This window comes from Phyllobates terribilis, unplaced genomic scaffold (genome assembly GCF_046119375.1).
Source record: "Phyllobates terribilis strain yellow unplaced genomic scaffold, ASM4611937v1 Scaffold_298__1_contigs__length_2340664, whole genome shotgun sequence".
NCBI lineage: Eukaryota > Metazoa > Chordata > Amphibia > Anura > Dendrobatidae > Phyllobates > Phyllobates terribilis.
The window spans coordinates 447,436-467,960 of NW_027363058.1; the positions used below are offsets into that span (position 1 = coordinate 447,436).

A 20,525-nucleotide genomic window follows, 5' to 3' on the forward strand; every position below is an offset into this window, starting at 1 on the left:
CCCGTTAAGAAGACATGTTGTCAACCTCTAGATCCCTTACATGCCTGCACTTTTCGGCTTGCTGCTGCTGCAATCCACGCGTTTTAGATCTGCATAACTTCACCTCTTTAAACACAGCACCTTCACCCCCTGCTGTTCCCACCCGCCTCAACACCGTTGGAAGGGAGGAGAACCAATTAAGGCGGGGGGTGGGGTGGAACGAGCAGCTGTCTACCCTTAGCAGGAGGGCTCCTGATTACATACCTCTCCTGCTGCTGCTGCTGCTGGCTGTCCAGCAGCAGACTGAAGGTGGCTGCTGCTGTGCACAGGTATATAAAGGCTCAGAGCCTATTATGACACGCGCAGCCAGCGTTCCATTGCCACATTCCATCTACTGCAGGCAGGATACCTGGCTGGCTGAATGTCGCTGAGAAGCTCACAGAGACCGCCATAAGCAACAGTTTAACAGAATGCCACAGACTAATCAACCAAACTTTTTGGGTTGGGTTCTCTTTTATAGTCTGCAGGCATTAAATGAAAGAAGTCAGTGTTCCAGCAGAAGGAGACAACGTTTCAGAAAAGGCATTGTAGCAAACCAAAAAAGAAATTTTAAGCGCAGCAGAGTAACCAGCGCACATACCTGTTAGCTCAGGTGAGTTTAAAAGGCTGCTGTTGATAACAAGGGCATTTGCTAAATAGATGGTGTGTGTGCAACAATATACTGAAAGGTCAATTATATTGTGCAGCTTATCTCACCACCTGTAGTTATTTAGGTGAAAGCTCCAAAATGCTTGCCTAATATGTCTGTTTATCCAAAAGGAAGTAAAAAGGGAGAGCTAGAAAGATAGCATTGCATCACATTACATGGCAATGCAATGCACAGTTGCTGAAGTTGAACCAAAATGAGCTTGTAATCTGGCTTCTGCAACTTTGAACATGAAAAATCCAATGAGGAGAAGAAAAGCAAAGCCAAAGAGTCCATCCCAAAATCCGACAAACAAGCAAAATGAACAAAAAACATTGTATTCAATTCTTTCTGATTTTAGAAACTGCATTAAAGAAGGGGTGCACCGGTCCGGGAGATACTGCAATACCAGGTCAATGCGTGGAGTGGACAGAGCAAGCTCTTTTTCCATCTCCCTGTTCTAAAAATCCATTTAATATATGGTCCCCAGATAGGGGACGTATCAGATATTAAACTGATAAGAACAGATACTACACTTGATCTTAGCCAAAAGGCCGAGAAGCGATAACCAGAATTGGTTTCAAACTACGGAGCCACCCAAGGATCCTGAAAAGTCCGTTTGTGGAGATGAGCTCCTGGACTCCCGTTAAGAAGACATGTTGTCAACCTCTAGATCCCTTACATGCCTGCACTTTTCGGCTTGCTGCTGCTGCAATCCACGCGTTTTAGATCTGCATAACTCCACCTCTTTAAACACAGCACCTTCACCCCCTGCTGTTCCCACCCGCCTCAACACCGTTGGAAGGGAGGAGAACCAATTAAGGCAGGGGGTGGGGTGGAACGAGCAGCTGTCTACCCTTAGCAGGAGGGCTCCTGATTACATACCTCTCCTGCTGCTGCTGCTGCTGGCTGTCCAGCAGCAGACTGAAGGTGGCTGCTGCTGTGCACAGGTATATAAAGGCTCAGAGCCTATTATGACACGCGCAGCCAGCGTTCCATTGCCACATTCCATCTACTGCAGGCAGGATACCTGGCTGGCTGAATGTCGCTGAGAAGCTCACAGAGACCGCCATAAGCAACAGTTTAACAGAATGCCACAGACTAATCAACCAAACTTTTTGGGTTGGGTTCTCTTTTATAGTCTGCAGGCATTAAATGAAAGAAGTCAGTGTTCCAGCAGAAGGAGACAACGTTTCAGAAAAGGCATTGTAGCAAACCAAAAAAGAAATTTTAAGCGCAGCAGAGTAACCAGCGCACATACCTGTTAGCTCAGGTGAGTTTAAAAGGCTGCTGTTGATAACAAGGGCCTTTGCTAAATAGATGGTGTGTGTGCAACAATATACTGAAAGGTCAATTATATTGTGCAGCTTATCTCACCACCTGTAGTTATTTAGGTGAAAGCTCCAAAATGCTTGCCTAATATGTCTGTTTATCCAAAAGGAAGTAAAAAGGGAGAGCTAGAAAGATAGCATTGCATCACATTACATGGCAATGCAATGCACAGTTGATGAAGTTGAACCAAATTGAGCTTGTAATCTGGCTTCTGCAACTTTGAACATGAAAAATCCAATGAGGAGAAGAAAAGCAAAGCCAAAGAGTCCATCCCAAAATCCGACAAACAAGCAAAATGAACAAAAAACATTGTATTCAATTCTTTCTGATTTTAGAAACTGCATTAAAGAAGGGGTGCACCGGTCCTGGAGATACTGCAATACCAGGTCAATGCGTGGAGTGGACAGAGCAAGCTCTTTTTCCATCTCCCTGTTCTAAAAATCCATTTAATATATGGTCCCCAGATAGGGGACGTATCAGATATTAAACTGATAAGAACAGATACTACACTTGATCTTAGCCAAAAGGCCGAGAAGCGATAACCAGAATTGGTTTCAAACTACGGAGCCACCCAAGGATCCTGAAAAGTCCATTTGTGGAGATGAGCTCCTGGACTCCCGTTAAGAAGACATGTTGTCAACCTCTAGATCCCTTACATGCCTGCACTTTTCGGCTTGCTGCTGCTGCAATCCACGCGTTTTAGATCTGCATAACTCCACCTCTTTAAACACAGCACCTTCACCCCCTGCTGTTCCCACCCGCCTCAACACCGTTGGAAGGGAGGAGAACCAATTAAGGCGGGGGGTGGGGTGGAACGAGCAGCTGTCTACCCTTAGCAGGAGGGCTCCTGATTACATACCTCTCCTGCTGCTGCTGCTGCTGGCTGTCCAGCAGCAGACTGAAGGTGGCTGCTGCTGTGCACAGGTATATAAAGGCTCAGAGCCTATTATGACACGCGCAGCCAGCGTTCCATTGCCACATTCCATCTACTGCAGGCAGGATACCTGGCTGGCTGAATGTCGCTGAGAAGCTCACAGAGACCGCCATAAGCAACAGTTTAACAGAATGCCACAGACTAATCAACCAAACTTTTTGGGTTGGGTTCTCTTTTATAGTCTGCAGGCATTAAATGAAAGAAGTCAGTGTTCCAGCAGAAGGAGACAACGTTTCAGAAAAGGCATTGTAGCAAACCAAAAAAGAAATTTTAAGCGCAGCAGAGTAACCAGCGCACATACCTGTTAGCTCAGGTGAGTTTAAAAGGCTGCTGTTGATAACAAGGGCATTTGCTAAATAGATGGTGTGTGTGCAACAATATACTGAAAGGTCAATTATATTGTGCAGCTTATCTCACCACCTGTAGTTATTTAGGTGAAAGCTCCAAAATGCTTGCCTAATATGTCTGTTTATCCAAAAGGAAGTAAAAAGGGAGAGCTAGAAAGATAGCATTGCATCACATTACATGGCAATGCAATGCACAGTTGCTGAAGTTGAACCAAAATGAGCTTGTAATCTGGCTTCTGCAACTTTGAACATGAAAAATCCAATGAGGAGAAGAAAAGCAAAGCCAAAGAGTCCATCCCAAAATCCGACAAACAAGCAAAATGAACAAAAAACATTGAATTCAATTCTTTCTGATTTTAGAAACTGCATTAAAGAAGGGGTGCACCGGTCCTGGAGATACTGCAATACCAGGTCAATGCGTGGAGTGGACAGAGCAAGCTCTTTTTCCATCTCCCTGTTCTAAAAATCCATTTAATATATGGTCCCCAGATAGGGGACGTATCAGATATTAAACTGATAAGAACAGATTTTTTTTTTTTTTTTTTTTTTTAAAACCACTCAGGTTTAGATATAAGCAAACAGTTAACCAGACTTCGTCATAAGTTATACTGCCACTTCATAAACATCATTGTGGTTTCTTTATTAAAGTATTATTCAACAAAAATACAAACAAGTAATCCTATGCCAGAGACATTTCCAGAAAAAATATCAACGGTATTTAACCATATCCTGCCACTTAAGGTATTTCCACACACCTTCAGAATCTGTTCCACCACCACCACCTTCTCTTGTATCCCACAAATAGATTACATATAGTCTTGCTAAGATCAACCTAATACAATCATTTACTGTTAAATTTACTCTTTTAAACACACACAAATTTCTCACATCCCACAAGCTCTCCTGCACACACACCATAATAAACCACATCATCCTTTCTAGGCCACGACGACTAGCACCAAAACCAAACATAGCCACTCTCCAATCAATAAACTTCACACCAGCAACCCCTTTACACAGTCCACCCACACCTCTCCACACATCATACGCAAAATTACAATCCCACATAAGGTGCCTCACCGTCTCATTCGCTCCACAACCATCCCTTGGACATACTGCAGATCTTATGAGATCTCTTTTCTTCTGAAAATCCCTCACTGGCAAAATATTATGAAGGCCCATCCATACTATATCTCGCTGTCTATTCGACACACCTTGAATGCTTAACTTCTTCCATACCCGCGCAACTTCCATAGAACGCAATCCCACCACATTACTCTCACACTCATTCACACACATCTTCCCCATCACCTTCTTAACCAACATAAAGTCTTTCATTGCAACTGCTAACAAATCATTCTTCCTCACAAACTTCTCAATCAAACCATACCACTCAGGACACTTAAAAGCAACAGGCACATTCTTATCACGCTTCACCCAATTCAGACCATACAGCATCCATCCAGCCAAATACTTACACATAAATGCCCCTTTATTATTCTTCCCAATCAAAATGACCGTAGTCTTAATAAAATGCAATGTTAGAAACACTTCAATATTCGGAAACTTCAGTCCCCCATACAAATATTGCTTAAACAAAATCTCTCTCTTAAGTCTTTCCATCCTACTGCCCCAAAAAAACACAAAAATTAGTTTCTCCACTTTTTTAATTTTCCTATAGGGCACTGGAAAAATACAAGAAACATAAAGCAAAATAGGGAGAATAACAGCCTTAATAATAAGAACCTTCCCTACCAAAGACAAAGAACGTAACTTCCAAAAATTCATCTTCCGCACAATCCGCTCACCACATTCATCCCAACTCTCATAACCTTTCAAATCATCATTAAAAAAAACTCCCAACACTTTAATTGCACCATCCACACCAGCCACACCATCCATCTTAATCCTATTGTCACCAAAACATTTAAACATGCATTTGTTCCAATTCACACGAAACGCTGACGCGCCACAAAAAAAATTCAACAACAATTTTACTCTCTCCATAGAGGCCACACTCTCACTCACCACTACTACATCATCCATATATCCTAAGACTTTCACAGTCATTCCACCACTCCCTGGCACTAACAAACCACGCACCACTTTCTCTTTCCGAATCATACACAGCAGTGGCTCAATCACACACACAAATAATACCGGTGACATGGGACAACCTTGCCTCACACCAGACCTAATACACACTTTCTCACTCAAAAACCCATTCACCAGAAATTCACTCACCACCTCCCCATACAATCCTCTCACGGCACGCACAAATTTCTCCGGAAAACCCATTCTACGCAAAACCTCAAATAGAAACACATGAGACACGCGATCAAACGCCTTTTCAAAGTCAACAGCCATCACCATACACTTCTGCTTTCTTACTTTACAATCCCACAACACATCTCTTAAAAGACACAGATTATCCGTCATACATCTACCAGGCACTGCACACACTTGATCTTTACCAATCACATCAGCTACAACCACACGCATCCGACACGCCAAAATTTTACTGAATACCTTGTAATCGGCGTTCAGAAGCGTAATTGGCCTCCAATTACTCAAACACCTTTTATCCCCTTTCTTATGGATTAAGACCACCACTCCCTCCTTCATTGAACCCGCAAGCATCCCATTCTCCCACATAAACTGACACACTTCCACTAAATCCATACCCATCACTTCCCACATCATAACATATAGCTCCACAGGCAAACCATCCTTCCCAGGCGTCACATTTTTCCTTGCACCAAACACCGCTTTCTTAACTTCCTCCTCAATCACTGCCTCACATAGACCAGAACATCCATCCTTATCCACCTTACAATCCAAAGTCTTAAGCACTTCTTCTTTCAAACTCTCATCCACCCACTTCCTGCCAAACAACTCAGCATAAAACGTGACCACTTCCTTCATTTCATCCTCCCCACTCACACAAACACCATCCACATCAAAAATCTCCTCCATACCCTCCTTCTTACCATTTATTTTTTTAAAGAAATATCTTGAACACTTTTCATCTTTATCAAGATGGACCACCTTTGACCTAAAAATTATTTCCCTTCCCTTCCTCTCCAAAGTCCTCTTCAAATCCTCTCTCGCACTTCTTAACAAATCATCCACATCCACACCACACATCCTCATTTTCTCCAGCCATTCCACCCTCATCATTAAATCTTTATATTGACTCCTAACCATGGCAGCCTTTTTATAGCCCCATCGACGAAAAAACTTTTGCACTTCATACTTCATCCAATCCCACCACACCAACACACTTTCAAACTTACTCTTTTGAGATTTACACCAACTATATTTTTTCTTAAAATCATTCACAATTCTCTCATCCTCAAGCAAACTCACATTCAATTTCCACACACCTCTCCCATGCACCCGCCTTAAATCCCCTCTAAACTCACCTTTCAGGCACACATGGTCCGAAAAAGGAACTGAAAATTGAGAAAAACCATCACATATTATATTTTTAGAAAAAAACATCCTATCAATCCTAGATGTTATCCCACCCCTGTCAGCTTTATAGGTTGGTGGTGGTGGCTTCCCCAAATAAACCTCAGCAGCATCAAAAAAGAAAAAATCAGAAATAATGTTTGCCAATTTTTTTCCTGAGGCATCAACTTTCCCCTCAGTTACACAGTTAAAATCACCTGTTACTATCACAGGGATCCTACCAGGTAATTCTAAACATAATTTATCTAATAAACTTAACCTGTCTTCTTTTTTTGTAGGACCATAAATATTTATAATTTTAACTTTCCACCCCCTCCCACACACAACTGCAGAGATGCAACGACCCACCTCTATTACCTTATAATATTCAAAAACAAAATTTCTATTATTTAATACTATCCCAACTCCATCATTTTTATTCCCACTAGAGCCAGACCAGATATGCTGGCCATATGGCCAATCAGCGTCTTCCAGGGGTTCTTCTATACCACACTCCTGTAGACACATAATATCAAAAGAATGGTTATGTAAGAAGTCCAGAATCACAGATCTTCTAACTCTAGACTTTAAAAGTCTTACATTAAGGGACGCAATGTCCCAATTTGGTTTAGAGACCATTCTTTGGCTCAAAAACCAGAAACACCAGTCTCAGCAAAAAAACATGCCTTCCTTATCCTTTGTCATCCGGCGAACTCCCACTTAGCTGAAAGATAGTGGACTCCAAATTCTCCTCCAGGTAAGCCGTTGACGCAGGAGAAAGAGAAACCACTGGGTAATCCCGCTCACTCACCGGACTTGCCACGCATTGGCTACTTGATGGTTCAGACAACCGGGCCCTTTTATTCTTAGCGCGGTCCGGTTCCTCAGAAGACCTCACCCCAGTCTCAGTGAAGTCTCCTTGACCTCCAGCTCCCTCTTCATCCATACTTTCACTGCTCCAACTGAGAGCCGGGTCCCCTGGGATTTCCAAGGCTCCCTCACGTTCTTCACAAAAGGAGTCAATGAAACCCCCCTGATAGGAAGAAATGTCCATCTCAGCTGCCAGAACCCCTTCCACTCTCCCGGGCTCCACCAGTAGGTCAGCAGACGCCCTCACTGGAGCAGTCTCCACACGCTGTTCCACTACCTTCACCCTGGAAGAAACTGCGGCCTCAGGTGCCACACTCTTAGGCCTCGGAGAGTTCGAGACCACCTCAGAGTATGCCCTTGCCTTGCCCTCGTTCGCACGACGAGTACAATCCTTAAAGGCATGCCCCTCCATACCACAAGCATTGCAAACAATTGGATTGGTACAGTCCTTAGCAACATGCCCACTTTGGTTGCACTTGGAGCAAACAGGCACAGCAGTACAAACCTCTTGTAAGTGTCCGTACTTCTTACATTTCCTGCAAAAAACTGGGGCCTCAGGAAAGAAGAGAATACCCCTATCTCTCCCGATAGAGAAACTTTGGGGAGGGTAATGAACACCTCCAGGCTCCGAAGAACTTTCCCCAAATCTGACAAAATATCTGTATTTGCCAGTCCATAAGTTCTCCTCGTTCATGATTTTGTGACTGTTGCTCACAAAGTCACAATGCCTCTTAAGAAAAGTCGCAATGTCATGTTCGTGCACAAAGGGATTATACATAAATATGACTAGGGGAACATCACCTTTGGAGTACAAGACTGTAAAAGTCAGACCATGCAAGGTTAGATTCTTCTCCTGCTCCCTCAACTTCTTATACAGGTTCCGGAAGCCGCCATAGATTGCAACACCAAGACATACCGTCCTTCTTTCCGGGATTCCTGCAGGCAGACGATGTTTTCTCTTGTCACTTCCAGGATTTTGAAGACCTCGTGCACCATATACGACAGATTGAAACGCTCTCTGACAGCAGCATCAACTTCAATGCGGAATGCATTGCGAACCCGATTGTCATCGGTCCCAGCATAGCGTATCTTCACGCCCATTATGATCACTCTCTCGTTCCTCCTCGTTCTCCCCCTAAAGCAGCAACCGGCTTAAGCCATCAAGATGGCGATGCCGGAAGGCCAAGGGAAAACACTCAAGGACCCCAGACAAGACACTTGGTCTTAGCCAAAAGGCCGAGAAGCGATAACCAGAATTGGTTTCAAACTACGGAGCCACCCAAGGATCCTGAAAAGTCCATTTGTGGAGATGAGCTCCTGGACTCCCGTTAAGAAGACATGTTGTCAACCTCTAGATCCCTTACATGCCTGCACTTTTCGGCTTGCTGCTGCTGCAATCCACGCGTTTTAGATCTGCATAACTCCACCTCTTTAAACACAGCACCTTCACCCCCTGCTGTTCCCACCCGCCTCAACACCGTTGGAAGGGAGGAGAACCAATTAAGGCGGGGGGTGGGGTGGAACGAGCAGCTGTCTACCCTTAGCAGGAGGGCTCCTGATTACATACCTCTCCTGCTGCTGCTGCTGCTGGCTGTCCAGCAGCAGACTGAAGGTGGCTGCTGCTGTGCACAGGTATATAAAGGCTCAGAGCCTATTATGACACGCGCAGCCAGCGTTCCATTGCCACATTCCATCTACTGCAGGCAGGATACCTGGCTGGCTGAATGTCGCTGAGAAGCTCACAGAGACCGCCATAAGCAACAGTTTAACAGAATGCCACAGACTAATCAACCAAACTTTTTGGGTTGGGTTCTCTTTTATAGTCTGCAGGCATTAAATGAAAGAAGTCAGTGTTCCAGCAGAAGGAGACAACGTTTCAGAAAAGGCATTGTAGCAAACCAAAAAAGAAATTTTAAGCGCAGCAGAGTAACCAGCGCACATACCTGTTAGCTCAGGTGAGTTTAAAAGGCTGCTGTTGATAACAAGGGCATTTGCTAAATAGATGGTGTGTGTGCAACAATATACTGAAAGGTCAATTATATTGTGCAGCTTATCTCACCACCTGTAGTTATTTAGGTGAAAGCTCCAAAATGCTTGCCTAATATGTCTGTTTATCCAAAAGGAAGTAAAAAGGGAGAGCTAGAAAGATAGCATTGCATCACATTACATGGCAATGCAATGCACAGTTGCTGAAGTTGAACCAAAATGAGCTTGTAATGTGGCTTCTGCAACTTTGAACATGAAAAATCCAATGAGGAGAAGAAAAGCAAAGCCAAAGAGTCCATCCCAAAATCCGACAAACAAGCAAAATGAACAAAAAACATTGAATTCAATTCTTTCTGATTTTAGAAACTGCATTAAAGAAGGGGTGCACCGGTCCTGGAGATACTGCAATACCAGGTCAATGCGTGGAGTGGACAGAGCAAGCTCTTTTTCCATCTCCCTGTTCTAAAAATCCATTTAATATATGGTCCCCAGATAGGGGACGTATCAGATATTAAACTGATAAGAACAGATACTACATTTGATCTTAGCCAAAAGGCCGAGAAGCGATAACCAGAATTGGTTTCAAACTACGGAGCCACCCAAGGATCCTGAAAAGTCCATTTGTGGAGATGAGCTCCTGGACTCCCGTTAAGAAGACATGTTGTCAACCTCTAGATCCCTTACATGCCTGCACTTTTCGGCTTGCTGCTGCTGCAATCCACGCGTTTTAGATCTGCATAACTCCACCTCTTTAAACACAGCACCTTCACCCCCTGCTGTTCCCACCCGCCTCAACACCGTTGGAAGGGAGGAGAACCAATTAAGGCGGGGGGTGGGGTGGAACGAGCAGCTGTCTACCCTTAGCAGGAGGGCTCCTGATTACATACCTCTCCTGCTGCTGCTGCTGCTGGCTGTCCAGCAGCAGACTGAAGGTGGCTGCTGCTGTGCACAGGTATATAAAGGCTCAGAGCCTATTATGACACGCGCAGCCAGCGTTCCATTGCCACATTCCATCTACTGCAGGCAGGATACCTGGCTGGCTGAATGTCGCTGAGAAGCTCACAGAGACCGCCATAAGCAACAGTTTAACAGAATGCCACAGACTAATCAACCAAACTTTTTGGGTTGGGTTCTCTTTTATAGTCTGCAGGCATTAAATGAAAGAAGTCAGTGTTCCAGCAGAAGGAGACAACGTTTCAGAAAAGGCATTGTAGCAAACCAAAAAAGAAATTTTAAGCGCAGCAGAGTAACCAGCGCACATACCTGTTAGCTCAGGTGAGTTTAAAAGGCTGCTGTTGATAACAAGGGCATTTGCTAAATAGATGGTGTGTGTGCAACAATATACTGAAAGGTCAATTATATTGTGCAGCTTATCTCACCACCTGTAGTTATTTAGGTGAAAGCTCCAAAATGCTTGCCTAATATGTCTGTTTATCCAAAAGGAAGTAAAAAGGGAGAGCTAGAAAGATAGCATTGCATCACATTACATGGCAATGCAATGCACAGTTGCTGAAGTTGAACCAAAATGAGCTTGTAATCTGGCTTCTGCAACTTTGAACATGAAAAATCCAATGAGGAGAAGAAAAGCAAAGCCAAAGAGTCCATCCCAAAATCCGACAAACAAGCAAAATGAACAAAAAACATTGAATTCAATTCTTTCTGATTTTAGAAACTGCATTAAAGAAGGGGTGCACCGGTCCTGGAGATACTGCAATACCAGGTCAATGCGTGGAGTGGACAGAGCAAGCTCTTTTTCCATCTCCCTGTTCTAAAAATCCATTTAATATATGGTCCCCAGATAGGGGACGTATCAGATATTAAACTGATAAGAACAGATACTACACTTGATCTTAGCCAAAAGGCCGAGAAGCGATAACCAGAATTGGTTTCAAACTACGGAGCCACCCAAGGATCCTGAAAAGTCCATTTGTGGAGATGAGCTCCTGGACTCCCGTTAAGAAGACATGTTGTCAACCTCTAGATCCCTTACATGCCTGCACTTTTCGGCTTGCTGCTGCTGCAATCCACGCGTTTTAGATCTGCATAACTCCACCTCTTTAAACACAGCACCTTCACCCCCTGCTGTTCCCACCCGCCTCAACACCGTTGGAAGGGAGGAGAACCAATTAAGGCGGGGGGTGGGGTGGAACGAGCAGCTGTCTACCCTTAGCAGGAGGGCTCCTGATTACATACCTCTCCTGCTGCTGCTGCTGCTGGCTGTCCAGCAGCAGACTGAAGGTGGCTGCTGCTGTGCACAGGTATATAAAGGCTCAGAGCCTATTATGACACGCGCAGCCAGCGTTCCATTGCCACATTCCATCTACTGCAGGCAGGATACCTGGCTGGCTGAATGTCGCTGAGAAGCTCACAGAGACCGCCATAAGCAACAGTTTAACAGAATGCCACAGACTAATCAACCAAACTTTTTGGGTTGGGTTCTCTTTTATAGTCTGCAGGCATTAAATGAAAGAAGTCAGTGTTCCAGCAGAAGGAGACAACGTTTCAGAAAAGGCATTGTAGCAAACCAAAAAAGAAATTTTAAGCGCAGCAGAGTAACCAGCGCACATACCTGTTAGCTCAGGTGAGTTTAAAAGGCTGCTGTTGATAACAAGGGCATTTGCTAAATAGATGGTGTGTGTGCAACAATATACTGAAAGGTCAATTATATTGTGCAGCTTATCTCACCACCTGTAGTTATTTAGGTGAAAGCTCCAAAATGCTTGCCTAATATGTCTGTTTATCCAAAAGGAAGTAAAAAGGGAGAGCTAGAAAGATAGCATTGCATCACATTACATGGCAATGCAATGCACAGTTGCTGAAGTTGAACCAAAATGAGCTTGTAATCTGGCTTCTGCAACTTTGAACATGAAAAATCCAATGAGGAGAAGAAAAGCAAAGCCAAAGAGTCCATCCCAAAATCCGACAAACAAGCAAAATGAACAAAAAACATTGAATTCAATTCTTTCTGATTTTAGAAACTGCATTAAAGAAGGGGTGCACCGGTCCTGGAGATACTGCAATACCAGGTCAATGCGTGGAGTGGACAGAGCAAGCTCTTTTTCCATCTCCCTGTTCTAAAAATCCATTTAATATATGGTCCCCAGATAGGGGACGTATCAGATATTAACCCCTTAAGCCCCGCGGGTGGTTTGCACGTTAATGACCGGGCCAATTTTTACAATTCTGACCACTGTCACTTTATGAGGTAATTACTCTCGAACGCTTCAACGGATCCCCCTGATTCTGAGATTGTTTTTTCGTGACATATTGTACTTCATGATTGTGGAAAAATTTCTTCGATATCACTTGCGTTTATTTGTGAAAAAAACGGAAATTTGGCGAAAATTTTGATAATTTTGCAATTTTCAAAATTTGAATTTTTAAGCCCTGAAATCAGAGCGATATGTCACACAAAAGAGTTAATAAATAACATTTCCCACATGCCTACTTTACATCAGCACAATTTTGGAACCAAAATTTTTTTTTGTTAGGGAGCTATAAGGGTTAAAAGTTGACCAGCGATTTCTCATTTTTCCAACACAATTTACAAAACCATTTTTTTAGGGACCACATCACATTTGAAGTCACTTTGAGAGGTCTTTATGACAGAAAATACCCAAAAGTGACACCATTCTAAAAACTGCACCCCTCAAGGTGCTCAAAACCACATTCAAGAACTTTATTAACCCTTCAGGTGCTTCACAGGAATTTTTTGAATGTGGAAGAAAAAAATGAACATTTAACTTTTTTCACAAAAATGTTAATTTAGACCCAATTTTTTTTATTTTCACAGGGGTAACAAGAAAAAATGGACCCCAAAATTTGTTGTGCAATTTCCCCTGGGCACGAAGATACCCAATATTTGGGGAAAAAATACTGTTTGGGCGCACGGCAGGGCTCGGAAGGGAAGGAGCGCTATTTGACTTTTTGATTGTAAAATTTGCTTGAATAATTAGCGGACGCCATGTTGTGTTTGGAGAGCCCATGTGTGCCCAAACTTTGGAGCTCCCCCACAAGTGACCCCATTTTGGAAACTAGACCCCCCAAGGCACCTTTCTAGATGCATAGTGAGCACTTGGAACCCCCAGGTGCTTCACAAATTGATTCGTAACAATGAAAAAGTGAAAAAAAAAAACACTTTTTCATTTTTATGAATCAATTTGTGAAGCACCTGAGTGTTCCAAGTGCTCACAATGCATCTAGATAGGTGCCTTGGGGGGTCTAGTTTCCAAAATGGGGTCACTTGTGGGGGAGCTCCAATGTTTGTGCACACAGCGGCTCTCCAAACGCAACATGGTGTCGCTAACAATTTGAGCCGATTTTCCGTTAAATTTGTTAGAGGACACCATGTTGCATTTAGAGAGTCCCTGTGTGCCCAAACATTGGAGCTCCCCCACAAGTGACCCCATTTTGGAAACTAGACCCCCCAAGGCACCTATCTAGATGCATAGTGAGCACTTGGAACCCCCAGGTGCTTCACAAATTGATTCGTAACAATGAAAAAGTGAAAAAAAAAACACTTTTTCATTTGTATGAATCAATTTGTGAAGCACCTGAGGGTTCCAAGTGCTCACTATGCATCTAGATAGGTGCCTTGGGTGGTCTAGTTTCCAAAATGGGGTCACTTGTGGGGGAGCTCCAATATTTGGGCACACAGCGGCTCTCTAAATGCAACATGGTGTCCGCTAACAAATTTAACGCAAAATTGGCTCAAATTGTTAGCGACACCATGTTGCGTTTGGAGAGCTGCTGTGTGCCCAAACATTGGAGCTCCCCCACAAGTGACCCCATTTTGGAAACTAGACCCCCCAAGGCACCTATCTAGATGCATAGTGAGCACTTGGAACCCCCAGGTGCTTCACAAATTGATTCGTAACAATGAAAAAGTGAAAAAAAAAACACTTTTTCATTTTTATGAATCAATTTGTGAAGCACTTGGGGGTTCCAACTGCTCACTATGCATCTAGATAGGTGCCTTGGGGGGTCTAGTTTCCAAAATGGGGTCACTTGTGGGAGAGCTCCAATGTTTGGGCACACAGGGACTCTCTAAATGCAACATGGTATCCGCTAACAAATTGAATGGAAAATCGGCTCAAATTGTTAGCGGACACCACATTGCGTTTGGAGAGCTTCTCTGTGCCCAAACTTTGGAGCTCCCCCACAAGTGACCCCATTTTGGAAACTAGACCCCCCAAGGCACCTTTCTAGATGCATAGTGAGCACTTGGAACCCCCAGGTGCTTCACAAATTGATTCGTAATAATGAAAAAGTGAAAAAAAAAACACTTTTTCATTTTTACGAATCAATTTGTGAAGCACCTAGGGGTTCCAAGTGCTCACTATGCATCTAGATAGGTGCCTTGGGGGGTCTAGTTTCCAAAATGGGGTCACTTGTGGGGGAGCTCCAATGTTTGGGCACACAGGGACTCTCTAAATGCAACATGGTATCCGCTAACAAATTGAATGGAAAATCGGCTCAAATTGTTAGCGGACGCCACATTGCGTTTGGAGAGCCCCTCTGTGCCCAAACTTTGGAGCTCCCCCACAAGTGACCCCATTTTGGAAACTAGACCCCCCAAGGCACCTTTCTAGATGCATAGTGAGCACTTGGAACCCCCAGGTGCTTCACAAATTGATTCGTAATAATGAAAAAGTGAAAAAAAAAACACTTTTTCATTTTTACGAATTAATTTGTGAAGCACCTGGGGTTCCAAGTGCTCACTATGCATCTAGATAGGTGCCTTGGGGGGTCTAGTTTCCAAAATGGGGTCACTTGTGGGGGAGCTCCAATGTTTGGGCACACAGGGACTCTCTAAATGCAACATGGTATCCGCTAACAAATTGAATGGAAAATCGGCTCAAATTGTTAGCGGACGCCACATTGCGTTTGGAGAGCCCCTCTGTGCCCAAACTTTGGAGCTCCCCCACAAGTGACCCCATTTTGGAAACTAGACCCCCCAAGGCACCTTTCTAGATGCATAGTGAGCACTTGGAACCCCCAGGTGCTTCACAAATTGATTCGTAATAATGAAAAAGTGAAAAAAAAAACACTTTTTCATTTTTACGAATTAATTTGTGAAGCACCTAGGGGTTCCAAGTGCTCACTATGCATCTAGATAGGTGCCTTGGGGGGTCTAGTTTCCAAAATGGGGTCACTTGTGGAGGAGCTCCAATGTTTGGGCACACAGGGACTCTCCAAATGCAACATGATATCCGCTAACAATTTGAGCCGACAATTTGTTAGCGGATATCATGTTGCATTTGGAGAGTCCCTGTGTGCCCAAACATTGGAGCTCCCCCACAAGTGACCCCATTTTGGAAACTAGAACCCCCAAGGCACCTATCTAGATTCATAGTGAGCACTTGGAACCCCAGGTGCTTCACAAATTGATTCATAAAAATGAAAAAGTGTTTTTTTTTTCACTTTTTCATTTTTACGAATCAATTTGTGAAGCACCTGGGGGTTCCAAGTGCTCACTATGCATCTAGAAAGGTGCCTTGGGGGGTCTAGTTTCCAAAATGGGGTCACTTGTGGGGGAGCTCCAAAGTTTGGGCACAGAGGGGCTCTCCAAACGCAATGTGGTGTCCGCTAACAATTTGAGCCGATTTTCCATTTAATTTGTTAGCGGATACCATGTTGCATTTAGAGAGTCCCTGTGTGCCCAAACATTGGAGCTCCCCCACAAGTGACCCCATTTTGGAAACTAGACCCCCCAAGGCACCTATCTAGATTCATAGTGAGCACTTGGAACCCCAGGTGCTTCACAAATTGATTCATAAAAATGAAAAAGTGTTTTTTTTTTCACTTTTTCATTTTTACGAATCAATTTGTGAAGCACCTGGGGGTTCCAAGTGCTCACTATGCATCTAGAAAGGTGCCTTGGGGGGTCTAGTTTCCAAAATGGGGTCACTTGTGGGGGAGCTCCAAAGTTTGGGCACAGAGGGGCTCTCCAAACGCAATGTGGTGTCCGCTAACAATTTGAGCCGATTTTCCATTCAATTTGTTAGCGGATACCATGTTGCATTTAGAGAGTCCCTGTGTGCCCAAACATTGGAGCTCCCCCACAAGTGACCCCATTTTGGAAACTAGACCCCCCAAGGCACCTATCTAGATTCATAGTGAGCACTTGGAACCCCAGGTGCTTCACAAATTGATTCATAAAAATGAAAAAGTGTTTTATTTTCACTTTTTCATTTTTACGAATCAATTTGTGAAGCACCTGGGGGTTCTAAGTGCTCACTATGCATCTAGATAGGTGCCTTGGGGGGTCTAGTTTCCAAAATGGGGTCACTTGTGGGGGAGCTCCAATGTTTGGACACACAGGGGCTCTCCAAACGCAACATGGCGTCCGCTAACAATTTGAGCCGATTTTCCATTCAATTTGTTAGCGGACACCATGTCGCGTTTGGAGAGCCCGTGATGTGCCTAAACAGTGGAGCTCCCCCACAAGTGTCCCCATTTTGGAAACTATACCCCTCAAAGATTTTATTAAGGTGTATAGTGAACATTTTGAACCCAGAGGTACGGCACATTATTTGTTTACATTAGGTCATCATATTGAATAAGTTTTCATTATTCTTGAGCGCAAGTGCTCGCTACTTGAGTTTGCATCGGGTACTCAGGTATGCACCATGTACAGCGTGTGCTCGAGTGACATGCTCGAGTCCCTGCTCCGCATGTTTCACGGTTATTAGACACCCAAAAAAAAACATGCGGGGATCGCTCGTGCATGGCAGGCAATCCCCGTAAAGTTTTTTGGCCGCGAAGCATATGGGGCAGAGACTCGAGCATGTCACTCAAATACCCACGATACTAAATGCATACCAGAGCACCCGATGCAAACTCAAGTAGCGAGCACTTGCTCTCAACACTAGTCGCCATATCGTCATCTTTTTTTCTTACTTTTGAAAAAAATCCCAACCCCAGCCCTAACCCTAGCACAACCCTAGCCCCAGCACAACCCTAGCCCCAGCACAACCCTAGCCCCAGCACAACCCTAGCCCCAGCACAACCCTAGCCCCAGCACAACCCTAGCCCCAAACCCAGCCCTAACCCTAGCCCAATCCTAACTCAAGAGTTTATTTTTGACGCCGTTCCTTGTGCGGTATAAGTGATTAGACGACTTTATTCTTCGGGTCGGTGTGATTACAGCAATGCCAGAATCATATGGGGTTTTTATGACTGACAGCTGTCACACACTAAAAGACGCATTTTTTGTAAAATCTAGTTTTTGCATCGCCATATTTTGAGAGCTATAATTTTTCCAAATTTTGGCAGACAGTCATGTGACGGCTCGTTTTTTGCGGGATGACTTGACGTTGTTATTGGTGCCATTTTCAGGCACGTGACATTTTTTGATCGCTTTCTATTCCGATTTTTGGGAGGCAGAATAAACAAAAACCAACAATTCAGGAATTGTTTTTTTTTTTTTTTTTTTTTATTCTGTTCCGCGTGTGGTAAAATTGATGAGGCAGCTTTACTCTTCGGGTCAGTACGTTTACAGCGGTACCACATTTGTATAATTTTTCTATGTTTTGGCGCTTATACACAATAAAAGCTATTTTATAGAAAAAAATATTTTTTAGTATCGCTTTATTCTGAGAGCTATAACTTTTTTATTTTTCGGCTGATGGAGCTATTTGGCGGCTTGTTTTTTGCGGGACGAGATGACATTTTCAGCGGTATCATTTTTATTTATATGCGTCTTTTTGATCGCGTGTTATTCCACTTTTTGTTTGGCGGTATGGTGATAAAGCATTGTTTTTTGCTTGGTTTTTTTTTTTTTTTTTTTACCGTGTTCACTGAAGGGGTTAACTAGTGGGACAGTTTTATAGGTCAGGTTGTTCCGGACGCGGCGATACCAAATATGTGTACTTTTATTGTTTTTTTTTTATTTTTTTTATAATAATATTTATTGATGGGTACATTATATTTTTATTTTTGGTGTATTATTTTTTTTATTTTTTTATAATATTTTTGCACATTTTTTTTTTTTTTTTTTCCACTTTCACACAGTTTATACACTTTATTACTTTGTCCCACTCTGGGACTTTCACTTTTTTTTTTCTGATCGCCTGCATGGCATAGTGTAGCGCTGGCGTCCCTGCCCTCTGCTAGGCAGGGACGCTGCTCCCCTCACCGCTCTGCTCCGTGCCCAGCGTCCTCCTCCCGCTCTGCTCTCAGCGCGCGCTCCTTCCCGGCCCCTGTGCTTAGGGCGCGCGCGCGCGCGCTCCCCTCCTCTTAAAGGGGCCGCGCGCGCCGTCCTAAGGAGTCCCCGGCCAATGGCCGGAGGACTTCATCATATATAAGGCACCTCCTCCAAAATGGAGGTGCCCGAGCAATGTTGTTTGCACCTGTGTCTCACCTGTGCTTCAGCCCTCAGGTCCCGTTGCCAGTTACCTGCCAGTTACCTGCCAGTTTCCTGCCAGTTTCCTGCTAGTTTACCTGCCAGTTACCTGCCTGATTCCTGCCTGAATACTTGTTACCTGTCTGCCAGTCTGAGGTCCGACGGTCTGCCTTACTACTCCTGTCAGTCTGTCTAAAGGACCAGCCTGCCCGCTCACCTGGGAGCGCATATCAGCTACCTGCCTGCTTGCCTGAGGTCCGACGGTCTGCCTTACTACTCCGGTCAGTCTGTCTATGGACCAGCTTGCCCGCTCACCTGGGAGCGCTTCTCCGTTATCTGCCTGCTTGCCAGCCCGGAGGCTCCGTTGTCACGTGCTGTGACCACCAGCTATCTCAGAGACTCTTGCCCGCTCACCTGGGAGCGCATCTCCGTTACCTGCCTGCTTGCCAGCCCGGAGGTCCCGTTGTCACGTGCGGTGACCACCAGCTATTCCAGAGACTCTTGCCCGCTCACCTGGGAGAGCTTCTCCGTTACCTACCTGCCTGCCAGCCCGGAGGTTCCGCCGTCACGTGCCGTGACCACCTGCTATTCCAGAGACTCTCGCTTGCTCACCTGGGAGCACACATCTACCATCTGCCTGCTAGCCTACCCGGAGGCTCTGCCATCACAGGTCGTACCTACCCCTTACCCAGAGACTGCCCTGATCACTTGCCGTAACTCCCTGTCCGTTCACCCAGAGACTGCCACCCGCTCCCTTACAAGGGCCGCCCCCTTGTATAGTAGCTCAGAGGTTCCGCCTCCCGGACCCGTTACACATAGGAATGGAGCACCATCCCTATGCCATGAAGGCTGTCAGAAGTGCACAGTGTGAAGATTGCTTGGAGATGCACTGCGCATGTCCAAGCAATCTTCCTGCTCTCTGGTGACCCGGATGTTGTCATGACGACATCGGGTCGTCATGGCAACACCCGGGAAGCCTTTGCAGACTGCGCTGGAAGCCGGAAGAGGAGGTGAGTATCGGCGATCACCTCCCCTTGCCCCCGCAATGCCACGAGCGACTTCGATCGACTTCGATCGCAGCATCGCGGGGGTTAATGTGCTGGGAGCGGTGCGTGACCGCTCCCTGCACATAGTACCGGGTGTCAGCTGTGACAATCAGCTGACACCCGGCGGCGATCGCGCCCGCACAGCCTGTGTGCGCGCGCGATCGCCATGACGTACTAATACGGGTCTGGCTCTTAAGTCCCAGGGCACAGACGCGTATTAGTACGTCAGATGTTATTAAGGGGTTAAACTGATAAGAACAGATACTACACTTGATCTTAGCCAAAAGGCCGAGAAGCGATAACCAGAATTGGTTTCAAACTACGGAGCCACCCAAGGATCCTGAAAAGTCCATTTGTGGAGATGAGCTCCTGGACTCCCGTTAAGAAGACATGTTGTCAACCTCTAGATCCCTTACATGCCTGCACTTTTCGGCTTGCTGCTGCTGCAATCCACGCGTTTTAGATCTGCATAACTCCACCTCTTTAAACACAGCACCTTCACCCCCTGCTGTTCCCACCCGCCTCAACACCGTTGGAAGGGAGGAGA

At 44.9% G+C, this 20,525-nt stretch overlaps 4 non-coding genes and 3 pseudogenes across 4 annotated transcripts; all 7 read right to left on the minus strand.

Moving 5' to 3' along the window:
• Positions 1–1,039: 1,039 nt before the first annotated feature.
• LOC141220620 (U2 spliceosomal RNA) lies at positions 1,040–1,230 on the minus strand. Its single transcript, XR_012288825.1, has one exon. It is a non-coding gene; the product is annotated as a U2 spliceosomal RNA (small nuclear RNA).
• A 1,115-nt stretch (positions 1,231–2,345) lies between these two features.
• On the minus strand, positions 2,346–2,536 carry LOC141220547 (U2 spliceosomal RNA). The gene has a single exon (XR_012288753.1). It is a non-coding gene; the product is annotated as a U2 spliceosomal RNA (small nuclear RNA).
• A 1,115-nt stretch (positions 2,537–3,651) lies between these two features.
• Positions 3,652–3,863, minus strand: LOC141220690 (U2 spliceosomal RNA; annotated as a pseudogene).
• A 6,100-nt stretch (positions 3,864–9,963) lies between these two features.
• LOC141220628 (U2 spliceosomal RNA) lies at positions 9,964–10,154 on the minus strand. Its single transcript, XR_012288833.1, has one exon. It is a non-coding gene; the product is annotated as a U2 spliceosomal RNA (small nuclear RNA).
• Positions 10,155–11,269: 1,115 nt separating this feature from the next.
• Positions 11,270–11,460, minus strand: LOC141220548 (U2 spliceosomal RNA). The gene has a single exon (XR_012288754.1). It is a non-coding gene; the product is annotated as a U2 spliceosomal RNA (small nuclear RNA).
• Positions 11,461–12,582: 1,122 nt separating this feature from the next.
• LOC141220723 (U2 spliceosomal RNA) lies at positions 12,583–12,680 on the minus strand (annotated as a pseudogene).
• A 7,381-nt stretch (positions 12,681–20,061) lies between these two features.
• Positions 20,062–20,278, minus strand: LOC141220722 (U2 spliceosomal RNA; annotated as a pseudogene).
• Between the last annotated feature and the right edge of the window lie 247 nt (positions 20,279–20,525).